At 44.3% G+C, this 20,284-nt stretch overlaps 1 long non-coding RNA gene across 1 annotated transcript; it reads right to left on the reverse strand.

Annotated features, from left to right (window-relative positions):
- Positions 1–5,702: 5,702 nt before the first annotated feature.
- LOC139396809 (uncharacterized) lies at positions 5,703–14,570 on the reverse strand. The gene is made up of 2 exons (XR_011630872.1): positions 14,490–14,570; positions 5,703–12,658 (listed from the first exon to the last, which is right to left on the reverse strand). It is a non-coding gene; the product is annotated as an uncharacterized lncRNA (long non-coding RNA).
- Between the last annotated feature and the right edge of the window lie 5,714 nt (positions 14,571–20,284).

Raw genomic sequence — 20,284 nt, forward strand, 5'->3', positions numbered from 1 at the left:
GTGTGTGGCCTCCACGTGCCTGTATGACCTCCCTACAACGCCTGGGCATGCTCCTGATGAGGTGGCGGATGGTCTTCTGAGGGATCTCCTCCCAGACCTGGACTAAAGCATCCGCCAACTCCTGGACAGTCTGTGGTGCAACGTGGCGTTGGTGGATGGAGCGAGACATGATGTCCCAGATGTGCTCAATTGGATTCAGGTCTGGGGAACGGGCGGGCCAGTCCATAGCATCAATGACTTCCTTTGCAGGAACTGCTGACCCACTCCAGCCACATGAGGTCTAGCATTGTCTTGCATTAGGAGGAACCCAGGGCCAACCGCACCAGCATATGGTCTCACAAGGGGTCTCATCTCGGTACCTTATGGCAGTCCTCTGGCGAGCACGAGCACATGGCGAGCACATGGAAAGAAATGCTTCCCCACACCATGACTGACCCACCGCCAAACCAGTCATGCTGGAGGATGTTGCAGGCAGCAGAACGTTCTCCACGGCATCTCCAGACTCTGTCACATGTGCTCAGTGTGAACCTGCTTTCATCTGTGAAGAGCACAGGGTGCCAGTGGCGAATTTGCCAATCTTGGTGTTCTCTGGCAAATGCCAAACGTCCTGCACGGTGTTGGGCTGTAAGCACAACCCCCACCTGTGGACGTTGGGCCCTCATACCACCCTCATGGAGTCTGTTTCTGATCGTTTGAGCAGACACATGCACATTTGGGGCCTGCTGGAAGTCATTTTGCAGGGCTCTGGCAGTGCTCCTCCTGCTCCTTCTTGCACAAAGGCGGAAGTAGCGGTCCTGCTGCTGGGTTGTTGCCCTCCTACGGCCTCCTCCACATCTCCTGATGTACTGGCCTGTCTCCTGGTAGCGCCTCCATGCTCTGGACACTACGCTGACAGACACAGCAAACCTTCTTGCCACAGCTTGCATTGACGTGCCATCCTGGATGAGCTGCACTACCTGAGCCACTTGTGTGGGTTGTAGACTCCGTCTCATGCTACCACTAGAGTGAAAGCACCACCAGCATTCAAATGTGACCAAAACATCAGCCATGAAGCATAGGAACTGAGAAGTGGTCTGTGGTCACCACCTGCAGAACCACTCCTTTATTGGGGGTGTCTTGCTAATTGCCTATAATTTCCACCTGTTGTCTATTCCATTTGCACAACAGCATGTGAAATGTATTGTCAATCAGTTTTGCTTCCTAAGTGGACAGTTTGATTTCACAGAAGTGTGATTGACTTGGAGTTACATTGTGTTTAAGTGTTCCCTTTATTTTTTTGAGCAGTGTATATATATTTTACCTTCATTTTCAGTTGAAGTCAGAGGTTTACATACACTTAGGTTGGAGTCATTAAAACTTGTTTTTCAACCACAACACACATTTCTTTCATTATCTACTTTGTGCATGACACAAGCAGTTTTTCCAACAATTGTTTACAGACAAATTATTTCACTTAAAATTCACTGTATCGCAATTCCAGTGGGTCAGAAGTTTACATACACTAAGTTGACTGTGCTTTCAAACAGCATGGAAAATTCCAGAAAATGATGTCATGGCTTTAGAAGCTTCTGATAGGCTAATTGACATAATCTAAGTCAATTGGAGGTGTACCTGTGGATGTATTTCAAGGCTGAACTTCAAACTCAGTGCCTCTTTGCTGACATCATGGGAAAATCAAAATAAATCAGCCAAGACCTCAGAAAAATAATTGTCGACCTCCACAAGTCTGGTTCATCCTTGGGAGCAATTTCCAAACACCTGAAGGTACCACGTTCATCTGTACAAACAATAGTACGCAAGTATAAACACCATGGGAACACGCAGCCCTCATACCCCTCAGGAAGGAGACGCGTTCTGTCTCCTAGAGATGAACGAACTTCGATGTGAAAAGTGCAAATCAATCCCAGAACAGCAGCAAAGGACCTTGTGAAGATGCTGCAGGAAACCGGTACAAAGGTATCTATATCCAGAGTAAAATTTGTCCTATATTGGCATAACCTGAAAGGCCGTTCAGCAAGGAAGAAGCCACTGCTCCAAAACCGCCATAAAAAAGCCAGACTATGGTTTGCAACTGTACATGAGGACAAAGATCGTACTTTTGGAGAAATGTCCTCTGGTCTGATGAAACAAAAATAGAACTGTTTGGCCATAATGACCATGGTTATGTTTGGAGGAAAAAGGGGGTGGCTTGCAAGCCAGAGGTCACTATCCCAACCGTGAAGCACAGGGGTGGCAGCATCATGTTGTGTGGGTGCTTTGCTGCAGGAGGGACTAGTGCACTTCACAAAATAGATGGCATCATGAGGAAAGAAAATTATGTGGATATATTAAAGCAACATCTCAAGACATCATGGACAATGATCTCAAGCACACGTCCAAAGTTGTGGAAAAATGGCTTAAGGACAACAAAGTCAAGGTTTTGGAGTGGCCACCACGAAGCCCTGACCTCAATCTTATAGAAAATTTGTGGGCAGAACTGAAAAAACATGTGCGAGCAAGGAGGCCTACAAACCTGACTCAGTTATACCAGCTCTGTCAGGAGGATTGGGCCAAAACCCCACTTATTGTGGGAAGCTTGTGGAAGGCTACCCGAAACATTTGACCCAAGTTAAACAATTTAAAGGCAATACTACCAAATAGTAATTGAGTGTATGTAAACTTCTGACCCACTGGGAATGTGATGAAAGAAATACAATCTAAAATAAATCATTCTCTCTACTATTATTCTGACATTTCACATTCTTAAAATAAAGTGGTGATCTTAACTGACCTAAGACAGGGAATTATTACAAGGATTAACTGTCAGGAATTGTGAAAAATTTAGTTTGAATGTATTTGGCTAAGGTGTATGTAAACTTCCGACTTCAACTGCAACTAGGCAAGTCAGTTAAGAACAAATTCTTATTTACAATGACGGCCTACAGGGGAACAGTGGGTTTAAAACAGAGTTTTACTTTGCCAGCTCGGGCATTCAATCCTGCAACCTTTTGGTTACTGGCCCAACGCTCTAACCACTAGGCTGCCGCCTCAAAATAGGACATTTGAAATGTCTTTATTCTTTTGGAACTTCTGTGAGTGTAATGTTAACTGTTATTTAAAAAAAAATCTATTTCACTTGCTTTAGCAATGTTAACATATGGTTTCCCATGCCAATGAAGTCCCTTAAATTGAAATTGAGAGAGAGCAGGGCAGGCAGGGTTGGCTATGAGACACTCCCCTTATGATGAGACATACGTCCTCTAGCAGCCTAGTGTTGGCCAAGTGCAGAAAGGGGGTGGGGTGCCACAAGACAGGACGTCCCAAAATGGCCACTTGAGTGGTCTGTCCGGGGCCAGGCAGACGTGACGACTGGAGCAGAGGGCATTCATACACTGGCTTTTAGCAGGACACCACCAGGGGCCAGGGGGCCTCCGCCAGGGAGCCTCAGAGGCCACATGGCAGTAGTCTGGGGACCATGAAGCGCCACAAGACGGGACTCACAACAGAGTGACGACAGACTGTTTAATGGGCATTTGGCCCCCAAGAACTTAGACCCTAAGAAAGATCCTAAGCTCTAACGGAATATTAACGTAAGAAAACAGGACAATACCAATCTTGACTTACTGTGATCTCATTAAACACATATTGACTAAAGTTGACTTGTGATTAATGTGTTGTTAAAATATCTCAGATGATTGACAGATGAAATGTCTTTACCTGATAATCAATCACAACGGTGAACTAATTTAAGATCCATCTAGAATGGTTGTGACTTGCAGCAGACCGCCATGGGAATACCAAGTCATAACAACCCTTAGCCTCATTCACACAAAACTCATTTAGATTCAGGGTCTGCCTTAAGTAGCTCTCCCCGAGGACAGACACACACACACCCACAAGTCATCACCCAGGCCATTAGGAGCTACACACAGGGAAACCAGACACCCAAGAGAAAGCGTCCATTAGGACTGACCAACTCTGATACTTAACCTCTGACCCTGACAACCTTGACAACAAGCTGCAGCTAGGAGATTAACAACAGTGGTTAATATGGTTAGTAAACTTGACCACAACAAAGCAGAGCTACCACAGCGGTTAACAACCTTGGTCAACAACACAAGTTAAATAGTGTGTAAAGTAGTTCATAACCCAGGCATAATGGATAATGTCCTTATAGTTCATGACCCAGGCATACTGGATAATGTCCTTGTATTTCATAACCCAGGCATACTGGATAATGTCCTTGTAGTTCATAACCCAGGCATACTGGATAATGTCCTTGTATTTCATAACCCAGGCATACTGGATAATGTCCTTGTAGTTCATGACCCAGGCATACTGGATAATGTCCTTGTAGTTCATAACCCAGGCATACTGGATAATGTCCTTGTAGTTCATAACACAGGCATTCTGGATAATGTCCTTGTAGTTCCTAACCCAGGCATACTGGATAATGTCCTTGTAGTTCATGACCCAGGCATACTGGATAATGTCCTTGTAGTTCATAACCCAGGCATACTGGATAATGTCCTTGTAGTTCATAACCCAGGCATTCTAGATAATGTCCTTGTAGTTCATGACCCAGGCATACTGGATAATGTCCTTGTAGTTCATAACCCAGGCATACTAGATAATGTCCTTGTAGTTCATAACCCAGGCATACTGGATAATGTCCTTGTAGTTCATGACCCAGGCATTCTGGATAATGTCCTTGTAGTTCATCACCCAGGCATAATGGATAATGTCCTTGTAGTTCATAACCCAGGCATACTGGATAATGTCCTTGTAGTTCAATTTATCAGTCAAAATAAACAAAAAAACAATAAAACCTCAGAAGTCAACATGGTCACTAAACTGGACAAAGAAGAAACATTGGTAGGACCTTTCTTTAGGGGTACAAGCTTCTGCACATGTGCAGGATTCTCTACTTTAGACACAGTCTCTGCTGTAACCTAGACTTACTGTTGGGATTCTCTGCTGTAGTCTAGACTTACTGTTGGGATTCTCTGCTGTAACCTAGACTTACTGTTGGGATTCTCTGCTGTAGTCTAGACTTACTGTTGGGATTCTCTGCTGTAACCTAGACTTACTGTTGGGATTCTCTGCTGTAGTCTAGACTTACTGTTGGGATTCTCTGCTGTAGTCTAGACTTATTGTTGGGATTCTCTGCTGTAGTCTAGACTTATTGTTGGGATTCTCTGCTGTAGTCTAGACATACTGTTGGGATTCTCTGCTGTAGTCTAGACTTATTGTTGGGATTCTCTGCTGTAGTCTAGACATACTGTTGGGATTCTCTGCTGTAGCCTTGACATACTGTTGGGATTCTCTACTTTAGACACAGTCTCTGCTGTAACCTACTCGTTCGGTTCCCAGAGAAAGGTGTCTAATATATAAACATTGTGTATGCACAAAATATACCAGTGCCAGTTTTCACTTAAAAGTTGCTCTTTCCAAAAACTGAACTTGGTGTGAGATTGTGCTTATCATTAGCCTGTGTGCACACAGTTTATGCACTTTTAGTAGAAAAGGTTCCTTAAAGAACCTTGATTGCGTCATATCCCCCTTTTATAGGGTTCTTTCGTCAGAAACCTAGAGGTTCTTCTTCACTGAACCAGAACCCTGCAAAGTGCCATTTAGGGATTATGGCTACTACTATTAAATAGTAATGAGCTAAGAATATAATTTAATAAACAATTAAATAAATCGACAAAAGAATACCAGTATAGTTTTTTGAATTTATTGTCATTATATGCAAACATACACTGAACAAAAACATTAACGCAACATATTAAGTGTTGGTCTCATGTTTCATGAGCTGAAATAAAAAATACCAGAAATGTTCCATATGCACAAAAAACGTATTTCTCTCAAATGTTATGCACAAATGTTACATCCCTGTTAGTGAGCATTTCTCCTTTGTCAAGATAATCCATCCACCTGACAGGTGTGGCATATCAAGAAGCTGATTAAACAGCATGATCATTACACAGGTGCACATTGTGCTGGGGACAATAAAAGGCCACTCTAAAATGTGCAGTTGTCACAACACACTGACACAGCTTCAAGTGTTTTGTCCAAATACTGGTGGATTCAACTAACAAAAGATTGGACGACCTGAAGACCAGTCTGCAGTTCCCCCAGGGTCAACTCGATGAGTTGAAACAGGACAGGACAACAGCAAGATGAAAGCAACCTGTAAGTCATTGAGGACATCAGTTATGTGTGTGAATCCATGATAACAATGACGGATAAGGCGGAAACAACATGGTTGTGGACAGAATTGCAGAATCTCCACATGAGACCTGGACGGAGTCTGAGGACAAAGTGAGGGAAATGATCTCTGAGAAATTGAAGATGGACCACAGGAAGATTGAGGTGGAGCACGTTCACAGGACTAGAAAACCCACCGTCTGCCCAGGTTACAGACCAAGTTTGATAGTGGTCAAGTTCCTGAGGTTCAAGGACAAGGTAGCTGTTCTGGAAAGAGCCAAGAACATGAGAGGGACATATATATCTTCCTCAACGAGGACTATCCTGAAGCTGTTTGCCAGAAAAGGAAAGAACTGATCACAGCCATGAAAGCTGCCAGAGCACATGGGGACATTGCTTACATCCACTATGACAGGCTCATTGTCCACCCTCCCTCCCAGAAGCCTGGAAGGTATGAGAGAGCCAAGCCTATGGGTTCGTAGCCTCAACCCCACGGGACACACACCAACTGATTAATGGACAGCTGAATTTATATATTTTTATCTTGCTTTGTTTGCTCTTTTCCATATTATATCTATCTCTGATAAGCTACACAATAAAGGGCTGAATATAGCCCATATTAATATACAGGGCATTCTGAAAGTATTCAGACCCCTTGACTTATTCCACATTTTGTTATGTTGCAGCCTTATTCTAAAATTGATTAAATAAAAATCCTGAAATGTTTGCAGAAATATCTTATTTACAAAAGTATTCAGACCCTTTGCTATGAGACTTGAATTGATTGAACATGATTTGGAAAGGCACACACCTGTCTATATAAGGATTGCTTTGAGACAGGAGAAGGGTACCAAAAAAAAGGTCAAAGAACACAGTGGCTTTCAACATTCTTAAATGGAAATAGTTTGGAACCACCAAGACTCTTCCTAGAGCTGGCCGCCTGGGCAAACTGAGCAATCAGGGAAGAAGGGTCTTGGCCAGGGAGGTGACCAAGAACCTGATGGTCACTTTGACAGAGCTCCAGAGTTCCTATGTGGAGATGGTTGTCCTTCTGGAAGGTTCTCCCATCTCTGCAACACTCCATCAATCAGGTCTTTATGGTAGAGTGGGCAGATGGAAGCCACTCCTCAGTAAAAGGCACATGACAGCCCGCTTGGAGTTTGCCAAAAGACACCTGAAGGACTTTCAGACCATGAGAAACAAGATTCTCTGGTCTGATGAAACCAGGTTTGAACTTTTTGGCCTGAATACCAAGCGTCACGTCTGGAGGAAAACTGGCACAATCCCTATGGTGAAGCATGGTGGTGGCAGCATCATGCTGTGGGGAGGTTTTACAGCGGCAGGGACTGGGAGACTAGTCAGGATCGAGGTGAAGATGAACGGAGTAAACTATAGAGAGCTCCTTGATGAAAACCGGCTCCAGAGCGCTCAGGACCTCAGACTGGGGCGAAGGTTCTCCTTCCACCAGGACAAAAACCCTAACCACACAGCCAAGACAACGCAGGAGTGGCTTCGAGACAAGTCTTTGAATGTCCCTGAGTGGCCGAGCCAGAGCCTGGACTTGAACCCGATCAAATCTCTGGAGAGACCTGAAAATAGCTGTGCAGCGACACTCACCATCCAACCTGACAGAGCTTGAGAGGGTCTGCAGATCCCCAAATAGAGGTGTGCCAAGCTTGTAGTGTCATACCCAAGAAGAGTTGAGGCTGTAATCGCTGCCAAAGGTGCTTCAACAAAGTACTGAGTAAAGGGTCTGAATACTTAGGTAAATGTGATAGTTTTATTTTGCTTCATCATTATGCAGTATTGTGATGTCATTATGAGGTATTGTGATGTCATTATGGGGTACTGTGATGTCATAATGGGGTACTGTGATGTCATTGTGGGGTACTGTGTGAAGATTGATGAGGGAAAAAACAACAATGTATACCATTTTAGAATAAGGCTGTAACTTAGCAAAATGTGAAAAAAGTCAAGGGGTCTGAATCCTTTCAGAATGTACTGACAGGGTACAGAACAGGTAGACTGTACATTAGACAGACAGGACACAGCCATCTGGCTGGCATCAGCTGCTAACGGTTGGCTAGGTTACGGGAGTGGTATATGTAAGCTGTACACTTTGTTGTGCCAGTATAGGTAAGCTATATACTCTGCTGTGCCAGTATAGGTACACTGTATACTCTGCTGTGCCAGTATAGGTAAGCTGTATACTCTGCTGTGCCAGTAGAGGTAAGCTGTATACTCTGCTGTGCCAGTAGAGGTAAGCTGTATACTCTGCTGTGCCAGTATAGGTAAGCTATACACTCTGCTGTGCCAGTATAGGTAAGCTATACACTCTGCTGTGCCAGTATAGGTAAGCTATACACTCTGCTGTGCCAGTATAGGTAAGCTGTATACTCTGCTGTGCCAGTATAGGTAAGCTGTATACTCTGCTGTGCCAGTATAGGTAAGCTGTATACTCTGCTGTGCCAGTATAGGTAAGCTGTATACTCTGCTGTGCCAGTATAGGTAAGCTGTATACTCTGCTGTGCCAGTATAGGTAAGCTGTATACTCTGCTGTGCCAGTATAGGTAAGCTGTATACTCTGCTGTGCCAGTATTGGTAAGCTGTATACTCTGCTGTGCCAGGATAGGTAAAATCAGAGCAAGAAAAGCAAGGTAACTGGTATTTTTGTATAAATGACTAACCAGGAGATGGATATAATCTTTGTTAACTTGTTCTAGGTGGTTGGGATCATCTCAGTAAACTATGGGGGTTGGGATCATCTCAGTAAACTATGGGGGTTGGGATCATCTCAGTAAACTGTGGGGGTTGGGATCATCTCAGTAAACTATGGGGGATGGGATCATCTCAGTAAACTATGGGGGTTGGGATCATCTCAGTAAACTATGGGGGTTGGGATCATCTCAGTAAACTATGGGGGATGGGATCATCTCAGTAAACTATGGGGGTTGGGATCATCTCAGTAAACTATGGGGGTTGGGATCATCTCAGTAAACTATGGGGGATGGGATCATCTCAGTAAACTGTGGGGGTTGGGATCATCTCAGTAAACTATGGGGGATGGGATCATCTCAGTAAACTATGGGGGTTAGTTGGAGGCATTCTGTCAGGTAGAAGACATTTTTGTGGCGTCCAGTTGTTCCACAGAGAGAAGAGATGACAGAACTCCTGATGAATAACGGAACTTTCAAATGTGAACTGTGTAACCACTTTCGGTGGGGCAAAAAAGTATTTAGTCAGCCACCAATTGTGCAAGGTCTCCCACTTAAAAAGATGAGAGAGGCCTGTAATTTTCATCATAGGTACACTTCAATTATGACAGACAAAATTAGAAAAAAAATCCAGAAAATCACATTGTAGGATTTTTAATGAATTTATTTGCAAATTATGGTGGAAAATAAGTATTTGGTCACCTACAAACAAGCAAGATTTCTGGCTCTCACAGACCTGTAACTTCTTCTTTAAGAGGCTCCTCTGTCCTCCACTCGTTACCTGTATTAATGGCACCTGTTTGAACTTGTTATCAGTATAAAAGACACCTGTCCACAACCTCAAACAGTCACACTCCAAACTCCACTATGGCCAAGACCAAAGAGCTGTCAAAGGACACCAGAAACAAAATTGTAGACCTGCACCAGGCTGAGAAGACTGAATCTGCAATAGGTAAGCAGCTTGGTTTGAAGAAATCAACTGTGGGAGCAATTATTAGGAAATGGAAGACATACAAGACCACTGATAATCTCCCTCGATCTGAGGCCCCACGCAAGATCTCATCCTGTGGGGTCAAAATGACCACAAGAACGGTGAGCAAAAATCCCAGAACCACACGGGGGGACCTAGTGAATGACCTACAGAGAGCTGGGACCAAAGTAACAAAGCCTACCATCAGTAACACACTACACCGCCAGGGACTCAAATCCTGCAGTGCCAGACGTGTCCCCCTGCTTAAGCCAGTACATGTCCAGGCCCATCTGAAGTTTGCTAGAGAGCATTTGGATAATCCAGAAGAAGATTGGGAGAATGTCATATGGTCAGATGAAACCAAAATATAACTTTTGGTAAAAACTCAACTCGTCGTGTTTGGAGGACAAAGAATGCTGAGTTGCATCCAAAGAACACCATACCTACTGTGAAGCATGGGGGTGGAAACATCATGCTTTGGGGCTGTTTTTCTGCAACGGGACCAGGACGACTGATCCGTGTAAAGGAAAGAATGAATGGGGCCATGTATCGTGAGATTTTGAGTGAAAACCTTCCATCAGCAAGGGCATTGAAGATGAAAGGTGGCTGGGTCTTTCAGCATGACAATGATCCCAAACACACCGCCCGGGCAATGAAGGAGTGGCTTCGTAAGAAGCATTTCAAGGTCCTGGAGTGGCCTAGCCAGTCTCCAGATCTCAACCCCATAGAAAATCTTTGGAGGGAGTTGAAAGTCCGTGTTGCCCAGCAACAGCCCCAAAACGTCACTGCTCTAGAGGAGATCTGCATGGAGGAATGGGCCAAAATACCAGCAACAGTGTGTGAAAACCTTGTGAAGACTTACAGAAAACGTCTGACCTCTGTCATTGCCAACAAAGGGTACATAACAAAGTATTGAGATACATTTTTGTTATTGACCAAATACTTATTTTCCACCATAATTTGCAAATCAATTCATAAAAAATCCTATAATGTGATTTTCTGGATTTTTTTCCGCATTTTGTCTGTCATAGTTGAAGTGTACCTATGATGAAAATTACAGGCCTCTCATCTTTTTAAGTGGGAGAACTTGCACAATTGGTGGCTAACTAAATACTTTTTTGCCCCACTGTAGATGCTTTTCTAATGGTGGATTTCTCATTAAAAACATGATAATCACTACAGACTGATCTGATCAGTCAGAGAGAAGAGAACGGACCAGAGAAAACAAGAACATGGCAGCATTATCATTGCAATTTAAAAAAAAAATCAGTGTTGAGTGAAGAATATACTCTGCTCATTATAATACTGGTAAAACAATCAGGGAGAATATGTTGTGCTCATTATAATACTGGTAAAACAATCAGGGAGAATATGTTCTGCTCATTATAATACTGGTAAAACAATCAGGGAGAATATGTTCTGCTCATTATAATACTGGTAAAACAATCAGGGAGAATATGTTCTGCTCATTATAATACTGGTAAAACAATCAGGGGAGCTCATTATAATACTGTTCTGCTCATTATAATACTGGTAAAACAATCAGGGAGAATATGTTGTGCTCATTATAATACTGGTAAAACAATCAGGGAGAATATGTTCTGCTCATTATAATACTGGTAAAACAATCAGGGAGAATATGTTCTGCTCATTGTAACACTAGTTAACAATCAAAGTGATTCTCATTGAGTTGTGAGTATTAGAACAACACAAACCCAGATACTAAAACAACATTCAGCACCAATAGAACCCCTCCTGTCAGTGTCCAGGGGCTAAAATAGAGAAGATCTGGTGAACTGGGAGATCAATGATTTTACTTAGCCAACAGCAAGAGACAGTAGGGTTTTGGTGGAGTCAGTCCAGACAGTAGGGTTCTGGTGGAATCAGTCCAGACAGTAGGGTTCTGGTGGAATCAGTCCAGACAGTAGGGTTCTGGTGGAGTCAGTCCAGACAGTATGGTTCTGGTGGAATCAGTCCAGACAGTATGGTTCTGGTGGAGTCAGTCCAGACAGTAGGGTTCTGGTGGAATCAGTCCAGACAGTAGGGTCCTGGTGGAGTCAGTTCAGACAGTAGGGTTCTGGTGGAATCAGTCCAGACAGTAGGGTTCTGGTGGAATCAGTCCAGACAGTAGGGTTCTGGTGGAATCAGTCCAGACAGTAGGGTTCTGGTGGAATCAGTGCAGACAGTAGGGTTCTGGTGGAATCAGTCCAGACAGTAGGGTTCTGGTGGAATCAGTCCAGACAGTAGAGTTCTGGTGGAGTCAGCCCAGACAGTAGAGTTCAGATACTGTGGTATGTCTGGGTCAGTTCAGCCCTGGTGTTCAGATACTGTGGTATCTCTGGGTCAGTTCAGCCCTGGTGTTCTGGTACTGTGGTATCTCTGGGTCAGTTCAGCCCTGGTGTTCAGATACTGTGGTATCTCTGGGTCAGTTCAGCCCTGGTGTTCTGGTACTGTGGTAGCTCTGGGTCAGTTCAGCCCTGGTGTTCAGATACTGTGGTATCTCTGGGTCAGTTCAGCCCTGGTGTTCTGGTACTGTGGTATCTCTGGGTCAGTTCAGCCCTGGTGTTCAGATACTGTGGTATCTCTGGGTCAGTTCAGCCCTGGTGTTCTGGTACTGTGGTAGCTCTGGGTCAGTTCAGCCCTGGTGTTCAGATACTGTGGTATCTCTGGGTCAGTTCAGCCCTGGTGTTCTGGTACTGGGGAGGGTACCAGTCCAGATTAGCCGTGAGAGGAGAAGATGGGTCTACTGATGTTACTGTTGGTCGTCATGGCGTTCAGCTCCCACCTACATGGAACACAGAGACCCAGACAGGAGAGAGGCCCAGACAGGAGACCCAGACAGGAGAGAGACCCAGATAGGAGACAGAGACAGGAGACCCAGACAGGAGAAAGAGACAGGAGACCCAGAAAAGAGACCCAGACAAGAGTGACCGACCCAGACAAGAGAGAGAGAGAGACCCAGACAGGAGACACACGGAGAGAGACAGAGACCCAGACAGGAGACAAGAGACCCAGACAGGAGACAAGAGACCCAGACAGGAGACAAGAGACAGGAGACTCAGACAGGAGACAAGAGACCCAGACAGGAGACCCAGACAGGAGACCCAGACAGGAGACACAGAAAGAGAGAGAAAGAGTCAATGCGTAACAATTGGCTAAATCAACATCCTTTGTCATTCATTGAGGACCTCTGGTTGTTTGTTCTCTCAGTGATTCTGTAGGCCAGGCTCAGGGAAGCCTCACTGAGGCTTTGAGTAGGCTGTAACATGACAATCAGGGAGCAGCACAACTAGTGGTGAGGGTTACAGAGGGAGACTAGAGAGGCTGTGGGCAAAGGAGAGAGACTGATGAGACTAGAGAGTCTGAGGGTTAGGGAGCGAGACTGATGAGACTAGAGAGGCTGAGGGTTAGAGAGAGAGACTGATGAGACTAGAGAGGCTGTGGGCTAGGGAGAGAGACTGATGAGACTAGAGAGGCTGTGGGCAAAGGAGAGAGACTGATGAGACTAGAGAGGCTGTGGGCTAGGGAGAGAGACTGATGAGACTAGAGAGGCTGAGGGCTAGGGAGAGAGACTGATGAGACTAGAGATGCTGAGGGTTAGGGAGAGAGACTGATAAGACTAGAGAGGCTGAGGGCTAGGGAAAGAGATTGATGAGACTAGAAAGGCTGAGGGTTACAGAGGGAGACTAGAGGGACTGAGATGAGAGCTGGCCTGATGACAGGTCACTGGTTGTTTTCACTGGCTCGCCTTTCAAACTCACTCCCTCCCTTTCTCTCTCTCTTGTAACACACACTCTTTCTGACTTGCTGGAAACGTGTGTGAGGAGGGGGATGACTCCAGTGTGTTGTGGGACAGGGGGTGATTGGCATGGGGGTTGAAGATCAGTCACTGGGACCCGCCTGATCCCACCAGAGTGGTGTGTGTGTTCACACACGCGTATTCAGTTAATTATCAGGTGAACATTAGTAGTGGTAGCAGATAAACGTGTTGACTAGCAGAACATTAGCATGGAAAAGAAAACCTTTTACTGGACGAGACTGACGATGCTGTCAAGCACACAAAGATATAATAACACAACCACTAGGAGGAAGAGGACAGAAGAGGCGAGAAGAAAGAAGTACAAGAGAGAAATGGAGAGAGAACGAGGAGAAGAGAACGAGGAGGAGAGAAGAGAACGAGGAGGAGAGAGGAGAGAAGAGAACGAGGAGGAGAGAAGAGGAAGGAAGGAGAATTGAGAACGAGGAGAGAAGAGGAGAGTAGAAAATAAAGAAGATGAGAGGAGGAGAGGAAAGGAGAGAAGAGAAGAGGCGAGTAGAGAGGAAAGAAGGAGAGAAGAGGCGCGTAGAGTAGAGGAAAGGAGGAGAGAAGAGAAGAGAAGGAGAGGAAGAGAGAAAAGAGTAGATAGAAAGAGGTGAGGAGGAGAAGAGAAGGAGAGAAGAGAGTGTGGTAGTCCTAGTTGGTCCAGACTAGTTAATAATAGCTAGCTTGGGTCAGGGGTTAAAGGTTAGGGGAAGGGGTTACCTGAGGTTGTGTGGTAGACCACCCTGGCCCAGACTAGTCAATAACAGCTAGCTTGGGTTAGGGTCAGGGGTTAAGGGTTAGGGGAAGGTGTTACCTGATGTCGTGTGGTAGTCCCTGCTGGTCCAGACTGTAGTTAATAACAGCTAGCTTGCATAACATCTTCAGATTAGGACCTGAGACAGGAAAGGATATTAACACCTTTAACATTGCCATCAGGCAGAGCTAATCACACACAGAGACAGAGAGACAGACACAGAGAGACACAGATACAGAGAGACACAAAGAGACAGAGAAAGTCAGAGTCAACAAAAAATCCTTATCTAACCACTGGTCAGAGAAGCAGAAATATACCACATCAGACTGACTCAGTAGAAGGTCAGAGAGGCAGAGATATACCACATCAGACTGACTCAGAAGAAGGTCAGAGAGGCAGAGCTATACCAGTGTGATCCAGTGTGTTAACTACAACCAGTAGAGGTCTGGATGATGATCCAGTGTGTTAACTATAACCAGTAGAGGTCTGGATGATGATCCAGTGTGTTAACTAGAACCAGTAGAGGTCTGGATGATGATCCAGTGTGTTTACTATAACCAGTAGAGGTCTGGATGATCCAGTGTGTTTACTATAACCAGTAGAGGTCTGGATGATCCAGTGTGTTAACTATAACCAGTAGAGGTCTAGATGATGATCAAGTGTGTTTACTATAACCAGTAGAGGTCTGGATGATGATCCAGTGTTTACTATAACCAGTAGAGGTCTGGATGATGATCCAGTGTTTACTATAACCAGTAGAGGTCTGGATGATGATCCAGTGTGTTTACTATAACCAGTAGAGGTCTGGATGATGATTCAGTGTTCACTATAACCAGTAGAGGTCTGGATGATGATCCAGTGTTTACTATAACCAGTAGAGGTCTGGATGATGATCCAGTGTGTTTACTATAACCAGAAGAGGTCTGGATGATGATCAAGTGTGTTTACTATAACCAGTAGAGGTCTGGATGATGATCCAGTGTGTTAACTATAACCAGAAGAGGTCTGGATGATGATCCAGTGTGTTAACTATAACCAGTAGAGGTCTGGAAGATGATCCAGTGTGTTTACTATAACCAGTAGAGGTCTGGATGATGATCAAGTGTGTTAACTATAACCAGAAGAGGTCTGGATGATGATCCAGTGTGTTTACTATAACCAGTAGAGGTCTGGATCCAGTGTGTTTACTATAACCAGTACAGGACTGGATGATCCAGTGTGTTTACTATAACCAGTAGAGGTCTGGATGATGATCCAGTGTGTTTACCATAACCAGTAGAGGTCTGGATGATGATCAAGTGTGTTAACTATAACCAGTAGAGGTCTGGATGATGATCCAGTGTGTTTACTATAACCAGTAGAGGTCTGGATGATGATCCAGTGTGTTAACCATAACCAGAAGAGGTCTGGATGATCCAGTGTGTTAACTATAACCAGTAGAGGTCTGGATGATGATCCAGTGTGTTAACTATAACCAGTAGAGGTCTGGATGATGATCCAGTGTGTTAACTATAACAAGTAGAGGTCTGGATGATGATCCAGTGTGTTTACTATAACCAGTATAGGTCTGGATGATCCAGTGTGTTTACTATAACCAGTAGAGGTCTGGATGATGATCCAGTGTGTTAACTATAACCAGAAGAGGTCTGGATGATGATCCAGTGTGTTAACTATAACCGGTAGAGGTCTGGATGATGATCCAGTGTGTTTACTATAACCAGTAGAGGTCTGGATGATGATCCAGTGTGTTAACTATAACCAGTAGAGGTCTGGATGATCCAGTGTGTTAACTATAACCAGTAGAGGTCTGGATGATGATCCAGTGTGTTTACTATAACCAGTAGAGGTCTGGATGATGATCCAGTGTGTTTACTATAACCAGTATAGGTCTGGATGATGATGATCCAGTGTGTTTCCAGTGTTTACTATAACCAGTAGAGGTCTGGATGATGATCCAGTGTGTTTACTATAACCAGTAGAGGTCTGGATGATCCAGTGTGTTTAATATAACCAGTAGAGGTCTGGATGATCCAGTGTGTTAACTATAACCCGTAGAGGTCTGGATGATGATCCAGTGTGTTAACTATAACCAGTAGAGGTCTGGATGATCCAGTGTGTTAACTATAACCAGTAGAGGTCTGGATGATGATCCAGTGTGTTTACTATAACCAGTAGAGGTCTGGATGATTCAGTGTGTTTACTATAACCAGTAGAGGTCTGGATGATGATCCAGTGTGTTTACTATAACCAGTATAGGTCTGGATGATCCAGTGTGTTTACTATAACCAGTAGAGGTCTGGATGATGATCCAGTGTGTTAACTATAACCAGAAGAGGTCTGGATGATGATCCAGTGTGTTAACTATAACCGGTAGAGGTCTGGATGATGATCCAGTGTGTTAACTATAACCAGTAGAGGTCTGGATGATGATCCAGTGTGTTAACTATAACCAGAAGAGGTCTGGATGATTATCCAGTGTGTTAACTATAACCGGTAGAGGTCTGGATGATGATCCAGTGTGTTAACTATAACCAGTAGAGGTCTGGATGATTATCCAGTGTGTTAACTTAAATGTTTTATTTTTTTTATTTGTCACATACACATGGTTAGCAGATGTTCATGTGGGTGTAGTGAAATGCTTGTGCTTCTAGTTCTGACAGTGCAGCAATATCAAACATGTAATCTAACAATTCCCCAACAACCACCTAATACACACAAATCTAAAGGGGTGCAATAAGAATATGTACAAATAAATATATGGATGAGCGATGACAGAGCGGCATAGGCAAGATGCAGTAGATGGTATAAAATACAGTATATACATATGATATGAGTAATGGAAGATATGTAAACATTACTAAAGTGGCATTGTTTAAAGTGACTAGTGATCCATTTGTTAGAGTGACCAATGATTTCAAGTCACTATGTTGGCAGCAGCCTCTCTGTGTTAGTGATGACTGTTTAACAGTCTGATGGCCTTGAGATAGAAGCTGTTTTTCAGTCTCTTGGTCCCAGCTAAGATGCACCTGTACTGACCTCACCTTCTGGATGATAGCGGGGTGAACAGGCAGTGGCTCAGGAGGTTGATGCCCTCGATTATATTTTTGTCCTTCTTGTGACATCAGGTGCTGTAGGTGTCCTGGAGGGCAGGTAGTTTGCCCCCGGTGATGAGTTGTGCAGACCTCACCACCCTCTAGAGTGCCCTGCAGTTGTGGGCGGTGCAGTTGCCGTACCAGGCGGTGATACAGCCCTACAGGACGCTCTCATCCTGTAGAAGTTTGAGGGTTTTAGGTGACAAGACACATTTCTTCAGCCTCCTGAGGTTGAAGAGGCGCTACTGCGCCTTCTTCATCACGCTGTCTGTGTGGGTGGACCAATTCAGTTTGTCTGTGATGTGTATGCCGACAAACTTAAAACTTTCCACCTTCTCCACTACTGTTCCGTTGATGTGGACAGGGGAGTGCTCCCTCTGTTGCTTCCTGAAGTCCACAATCATCTCCTTTGTTTTATTGAAGTTGAGTGTAAGGTTGTTTTCCTGACACCACACTCCGAGTGCCCTCACATCTTCCCTGTAGGCTGTCTCGCTGTTGTTGGTAATCAAACCCACTATTGTTGTGTCGTCTGCAAACTTGATGATTGAGTTGGAGGCGTGCATGGCCATGCAGTCATGGGTGAATAGGGAGTACAGGAGGAGGCTGAGCACACACCCTTGTGGAGCCCCTGTGTTGAGGATCAGCGAAGTGGAGATGTTGTTTCCTACCTTCACCACCTCGGGGCAACCTGTCAGGAAGTCCAGGACCCAAATTGCACAGGGCGAGGTTGAGACCCAGGGCTCAAGCTTAATGATGAGCTTGGAGGGTACTATGGTGTTGAATGCTGAGCTGTAGTCAATGAACAGCATTCTTACATAGGTATCCCTCTCGTCCTGATGGAATAGGACAGTGTACAGTGTGATGGCGATTACATCGTCTGCGGACCTATTGTGGCAGTATGCAAACTGAAGTGAGTCTAGGGTGTCAGGTAAGGTGGAGGTGATATGATCCTTGACTAGTCTCTCAAAGCACTTCATGATGACAGAAGTGAGTGCTACGTGGCAAAAGACATTCAATTCAGTTATCTTTACCTTCTTGGGTACAGGAACAATGGTGGCCATCTTGAAGCATGTGGGGACAACATTCAATAGGGAGAGATTGAATATGTCCGTAAACACACCAGCCAGCTGGTCTGCACATGCTCTGAGGACGCGGCTAGGGATGCCGTCTGGGCCAGCAGACCTGTGAGGATTAACACGTTTAAATGTCTTTTTCATGTCGGCCACGAAGAAGGAGAGCCCACAATTCTTGGTAACGGGCCGCGTCAGTGGCACTGTATTATCCTCAAAGCGAGCAAAGGAGGTGTTTAGTTTGTCTGCAAGCAAGACGTCGGTGTCCGCGACGGGGCTGGTTTTCTTTTTGTAATCCGTGATTGCCTGTAGACCCTGCCACATGTCTCATTAATTTGCTACTCCACTTTGTCCCTGTACCGGCATTTCACTTGTTTGATTGCTGTGCGGGGGGAATAACTACACTGTTTATATTCGGCCATATTCCCAGACATCTTTCCATTGTTAAATGCAGTGGTTCGCACTTTCAGTTTTGCGCAAAAGCCGCCATCTATCCACGGTTTCTGGTTGGGGTATGTTTTAATAGTCACAGTGGGTGCAACATCTCCAATGCACTTCCTTATAAAGTCACTCACAGAGTCAGCGTATAAATCGATGTTATTCTCTGAGGCTGACCGGAACATTTCCCAGTCCGCGTGATCAAAACAATCTTGAAGTATGGATTCCGATTGGTCAGACCAGCTCTAGTCACGGGAAAATCCTGATTGAGTTTCTGCCTATAGGAGGGGAGAAGCAAAATGGAGTCGTGGTCGGATTTGCCGAACGGAGGGCGGGGGAGGGCCTTGTATGCATCGCGGAAGTTAGAGTAGCAGTGATTGAGCGTGTTACTCGCCTGTGTACTGCAATCAATATGCAGATAGAATTTAGAAATTGTTAAAATCCCCAGCTATAATAAATAGAAGCCTCAGGATGGAGATACAGCCAGACTTGTTGAGCTCTACAAATTTTTTTCTGAGTTCTTGGCTGATTAATTTTGATTTTCCATGATGTCAAGCATAGAGGCACTGAGTTTGAAGGTAGGCCTTGAAATACATTCACAGGTATGCCTCCAATTGACTCAAATTATGTCAATTAGCCTATCAGAAGCTTCTAAAGCCATGAAATAATTTCTGGAATTTTCTAAGCTATTTAAAAGCACAGTCAACTTAGTATATGTAAACTTCTGACCCACTGGAATTGTGATACAGTGAATTATAAGTGAAATAATCTATATGTAAACAATTGTTGGAAAAATTACTTGTGTCATGCACAAAGTAATGTCCTAACCGACTTGCCAAAACTATAGTTTGTTAACAATAAATTTGTGGAGTGGTTGAAAAATGAGTTTTAATGACTCCAACCTAAGTGTATGTCAACTTCTGACTTCAACTGCATATACTGTATTCTATACTATTCTACGGTATCTTAGTCACTTCATGTTTACATATCTTGCATTACTCATCTCATATGAATATACTGTTTTCTATCCTATTCTACTGTATCTCATTCATTTAATAATGTTTACATATCTGGCATTACTCATCTCATGTGTATGTACTGTTTTCTATACTATTCACCTGTATCTTAGTCCGTTCCGCTCTGACATCACTCGTCCATATGTATATAGTCTTAACTCATTCCTACTTAGATTGGTGTGTATTGGGTATATGTTGTGTAATTGTTAGATATTACTCGTTAGATATTACTGCACTGT

This window comes from Oncorhynchus clarkii, unplaced genomic scaffold (genome assembly GCF_045791955.1).
Source record: "Oncorhynchus clarkii lewisi isolate Uvic-CL-2024 unplaced genomic scaffold, UVic_Ocla_1.0 unplaced_contig_4189_pilon_pilon, whole genome shotgun sequence".
NCBI classification, from domain to species: domain Eukaryota; kingdom Metazoa; phylum Chordata; class Actinopteri; order Salmoniformes; family Salmonidae; genus Oncorhynchus; species Oncorhynchus clarkii.